The 5,465-nt window shown below is 53.6% G+C and overlaps 1 pseudogene; it reads left to right on the forward strand.

The window, feature by feature from the left end:
- Positions 1 to 4,511, forward strand: LOC123283195 (GTPase IMAP family member 1-like; annotated as a pseudogene).
- Positions 4,512 to 5,465: the final 954 nt, after the last annotated feature.

The raw sequence follows: 5,465 nt of genomic DNA on the forward strand, positions 1-5,465 counted from the left end.
TGAGCTCTGAGGGCTGAGAGGCAGACTTCCTCCTGTGCTGGGAGGAAACAGCCTGCTGGCCTCACAACCAAGGGAAAGCAGTAGGTCAGAGGCTCCCGGGAGCCAGCGTCAGAGCCCTTCACCAACTCTGCAGGAAAGGTGAGCCCAAGGGCAAGGGAGCCAGCTGGGGAGGAGGACCTGTGCGGAATGCGGTGTCTGTATGTCACCCGATGAGTGAGCTACGAGGTTGAGGGGTGGCGGGGAGCAAAGCCTAGAAAGAATCACTTCACACCTCCAGGTTTTTAAGGATGTTCTGAGATTCAAATTGAGTAAGTTCCCAAGAAGTGGGACGCAGCTTCTCCAGCTCTGGAGGGCACACAGTCCTATCAGATCCTCTCTCCTTCCCTCCTCCCCTAATAAATAAGGAAGGTGTTTGCTAGAACCACTACAGGGAACACAGCACACTCTAGAAGGCACACACACTCCCCAGATGCATGTAAGGAAGGCAAAAAATATTTTTGAGGACATACATACAAATCTAAACTTGAGCAAGTTACAAAGTGAAAATTCTGTATAAACCTGAACTGAATCCTCCTGAAACGCTCCACTTTCCTCAGCTCTGTCCACAACCGGGTCTTGCAGGAGGCATCTAAGGTTACGAGTGTGGTCTTCAGTCCCTCGTCCTATGTGTGCCCTTAAACACCTGCCCCCAATCTCAGCTGCCCAGGGCTCTGCAGGCTGCTGCGCCGTCTTGACGTCCTCACCTCCTCTCACCCATGTAATGAAGGAGGCGCTGGGATAACTCATCAGAAACTCAGACCGTGGACCGAACGCTTTAGAGTCACAGGAGGGGGGAACTTATTTCTCAAAAGTACAGATATGGGAACCAAAATCTCCAGGAAATCCTCATTTTAAAGAATCCCCTAGACAATTCCAAAGATAGCAGGTTCAAGAAGCACTGGACTAGGTAAACAGACTCCAACCCTCGGAGCTTTCAGATGACAGGATTCTACACAGCTGACGTTCCTCAGCAACAATACGTCTTGTGCAACCCAGGTTTCAGCTCTTAGGAACTTCGGAAGAACTGTTCAAATCCCACTCCAAACTCCGCGGGAGGTTCCAAACGTCTCCCAAGGGCTCAGTGAATTCCCTGCAGCACACTTTCTCATTTCCATCTTTGACAAGGACTGCTCACTTTGGCTAAATTCTTGATCTTTGTTCTAATCTTGTGGCTGTTTCCTCATTTCTGCTCTGCTGTCAATTATGGCAGCTTGTTGATTTCTACACACAAAATAATTAATCACAGGAGGCCCGTGGGCTGAACTCAAGGCTTGGGGAGGTGGCAGGGCACTTACTGCAGGAACACGAGTACTTGGACAGGGGACCAGGCAAACCTGTCCTCTTGGTCCTTTGGCCAGAGACAAGGTATTCAGCCAACCTCTGCTTTGCTTTCCCTTGTGTGGTGCCAGTGGGAGAGAACACGGTCACCTGCAGTAACCAGGTGGACAACAGGGACAGGGAGAATTAGAAACGGACATGAGCTCAGGCAGGTCTCAGACAGAACGTGGGAGAGGATGAATGGTCACAGGAGGGAAAGCACAAGGTGGGCTGGAAAGGCCCTGAAGTCTGCTCCTGGTGGAGCAGCTGATCGAGTCAGGGAGTGGCTGGAGATGAGGCTGGAGACGCAGACGGAGGAGAGACTATGCACTTGCGTCCGGGTACCTGTGGGATCCGGCAAATGTGCTCCCTGAACGTTTATTGTATTAAATGATGGTTGAACTGGGCATCATCAGTTTACTTCGAGAAGCCTCAGATTTGGGGCAGAACATCAGGAGATGGAGGGGAGCACCCCAGTCTCTCCAGCACACAGATCACAGTTAGACACATTGCGAGCCAAATAATCCAGCTTGCTGAGAGCAGAGTCAGAGGCTGTCCAGAGCAGCTTGCGAGGTATGTCTGTTTTCCAATTTCCACAAACAAAACTGCAGTTTTCTTCTTGTTTGTTTCCCAGGCCAACCACCCTAGGGTGTTCCCTAAGTCACTGGGCAAATTTTGGGGTTCTCAGGGTTTTCCAAAGTCTCCTCTGGCTGCTGAACCTCCTGGGAAAATTTAATATGTAAGGCTCATGTACTGATACAGAATTACCTAGGAAATTAACATCCACAGCCACCTCACTGACGTAGAGTGTCACGCTCTGCGCTCTGCTGCACTTGGAGTCCCTGAAATGACAAAGCCAAGTTCTCAGCCTCACTCCAACCTCAGCCCAGGCTCTTCCCAGGTTGCTCCCTAAACTCGGATGTTCAGGGGCAGGAGGGAACCGTGGCCTCCTCACTGTGGGGTCACCAGCTCTTTCCACTTTGCCTGACACATTGTGGGGAGTTATACCTATCTGATGAATAAATGAATGAGAAACGAAAGATCAAACTGTGTTTGGGACTCTTGCAGGTAGCATGGGAGGACGGAGGATGGTAAGAGACGAAGAAAATGCCTATGGTAAGAATACACCTCACACGGCGTTCCTGCCCCCAGGAGTGAGCTCTGGGTGATGAGGGGCGAGCCAACTCCAGACTGACCAGAGACAAGCCCCACCTGCACGTTAGCTGGACCTCTGCCCCTGCCCTGCTGGGAGACATTAAGTTCTGTGACTAGCCTGCGCCTCCAATCCCAAAGTGGGAAATGAGGACCATGGATCTACTCGGATCTCCGCAGAGGAGGATGGAGAAGGGATCCAATCATGGACTAGAGGGAACACGATTTGCCAGGCAGAAGGTGTTAGAGAACAGGATGGAAGGTTAAACCGCTGTCTTCTTAGGCAGCAGGTTTGAGAGAGAGGAGAGGGAGGAAGGAAGGAGGAGGGAGGGAAGAAGAGAGCTTGTCTCAGCTCACCCCCCACAAACCTGTGAGAAACAATCTATTGCCATTTTTGCAGAAGACGTTTAACTCTTACAGTAAGCACCTTCACAGGTGACACAGCTGGCGGATGGCGGGGCTGTAGCTCAAACCCAGGTGTCTAGGGCTCTGGGCAGCCCTTCCACACGAGGCCTGCTGCCTTTCCTCCTGGGATGGTACCTGGGAGAGTATCGCAGAGGCCACTGAAGTCGCCAAATAAGCAACAGCTCTGCACGCTGTGGGTGACCAGAGGTCACATCAGATGCAGCCCATGCGGCCTGGAATTGCAAAGGGGCGTCCTCTAGGGAAAAGCCCACGGGGTCTTGGAGCATCCCCAGGCGCATGTGGTGACGCCAAAGAGGAAAGACATAGACGGGTAAAGATACCCCGGAGTCCAAAAGTCTCTAACCAGATCACCTCAGTGAAGGCTGGCCTTAAAAGCAAAGGGTGAGGCACTATTGCTCCCCTTTGTTCAAAAGGCGTCCAGCAGGTCCAGGTCAGCAGGCTCAGTCGCTTCCATGCATGCGGCTCACGAATCATTGTCCGCGCAGGTTCCGAGGACGACCCGCAGGAGCCCAGGCTCAGGCTCATCCTGGCCGGGAGGACCGGGGCCGGCAAGAGCGCCACGGGCAACAGCATCCTGGGCCAGCGGCGCTTCCTCTCGAGGCTCAGCGCCGCGCAGGTGACCACCACCTGCGCCGTGGGCAGCTGCCGCTGGGCCGGCTGGCACCTGGACGTCATCGACACCCCGGACCTGTTCGGCGCCTAAGACCCCAGGACAGAGCCGGGCTGCGGCGAGAGGGGCCGCTGCTACCTGCTCTCGGCGTCCGGGCCGCACGCCCTGCTCCTCGTCAGCCAGCTGGGCCGCTTCACCGCCCAGGACCAGCAGGCCGCGCGCCGGCTCAAGGCCATGTTCGGCGAGGGCGCGGTGGCGCGCACGGTCCTGCTCTTCACGCACAAGGAGGACCTGGCGGGGGGCCTCGCTGCAGGACTACGTGCGCTGCACCGACAACCGCGCGCTGCGGGAGCTGGTGGCCGAGTGCGGCGGCCGCGTCTGCGCCTTCGACAACCGCGCCAGCGGCACGGAGCTGGAGGCCCAGGTACCCGAGCTCATGGCGCTGCTGGAGCGGCTGGTGCGCGCGCGCGGGGGCGCGCCCTACACCAACGACGTGTACGGCCTGGCGCGCGCCCCGAGGAGCGGCTGCGCAGGGTGGCGGAGAGCGTGGCGGCCCGCGTGCAGCGGCGGCGGGGGCGCGGGCTGCTGGCGGCGCTGTTGGGGCGCGGGAGGGCACCGTGGAGCCGCCCGAGGCTGTTCGTGGCCGCGCTGCTGGGGGCCCTGGGCCTGCTCTGCCTGCTGCTCGCCAGGCGCCTGGCGGACGCCGCGACAGATAGCGCAGGTCTTAAAAATGCCTTCCCCTGGCGGGAGAGGAGCTGAATGCTTGGAGCTGAAGGGGGGACTTAAAACCTCCTTCCAAAGGAATCCTGCCGTTTCAGACAGAGTGTTAATGTCGCGGAAATCTGTGAACACTGCATCAATTTTGTAAAAGCTCGAAGTTCACTTGTTAAGTTTTCAAGTTTCAGTTTTGGCTAATGTATATCATTTTAAAATTAATTGGCCTAACTTTAAATGTCCTTTAAACGTTTTAGTCTTGATGCATCTTTCCTCTCTTGAAAAATAATGAAGTGGGTGATAGTTCGTATTAGAAAATGGATTAGGCAAAAGGAAAGCAAAGATTTTTATTTTGAGCGTTTTAAAAAGTTTAGACACGGTCCTAGTCCGTTAGGGCTGCTATTTTTTAAAAAATAATGCTGCAGACTGGGTGGCTTATAAACAACAAACTTTTTTCCCCACAGTTCCGGATTTGGAAGTCCCAGATCAAGATGGCAGCCTGGTCGGGTTCTGGTGAGACCCCTCTTTGGCGTTCCAGATGCTGGCTGGCTGTGTCCTCACATGGTGAATGGATGAGCCAGCTCTTGGGGCCTGTGGTATATGAGCACAATTCTCAATCATAAGGGATCTGCCCTCATGGACTAATCACCTCCCAGGGGACACAAACCTTCAGACCATAACAGACATTCGAAAAGTATGGAAAGCCATACTTTTCTTTTCTTTTTTGGTAAGGAAGATTGGCCCTGAGCTGACATTTGTTGCCAATCTTCTTCTTTTTTTTCCTTCCCCAAAGCCCCAGTGCATAGTTGTATATCCTAGTTGTAGGTCATTCTGGTTCTTCTACGCAGGCCTCCACCACAGCATGGCTTGATGACTGCTGTGTGGGTCTGCGCCTGGGATCCAAACTGGTGAACTCTGGGCCTCCCAAGTGGAGCACAGGAACTTAACCACTCAGCCCCAGGGTCGCCTCGCTTAACAGTTTTCTAGTTCTCAACATGGTAGATTCATCCCTTTGTGATCCTCGTGGGCTTTTAGGATCATCAATGAAGCGATATCAGGGACATACATGTTAACGTTTACATCTGACACATCAGTTTACCTACTAGTACAATGATTTACTACCCACAAGAAAAACGTAATTATACTGAAAATAAGTTTCCTTTTTTTTTTTTTTGCACTTTTCATGGTTCTAGTCTTTCCAAAGTGA

This window comes from Equus asinus, chromosome 1, assembly GCF_041296235.1.
Source record: "Equus asinus isolate D_3611 breed Donkey chromosome 1, EquAss-T2T_v2, whole genome shotgun sequence".
NCBI classification, from domain to species: domain Eukaryota; kingdom Metazoa; phylum Chordata; class Mammalia; order Perissodactyla; family Equidae; genus Equus; species Equus asinus.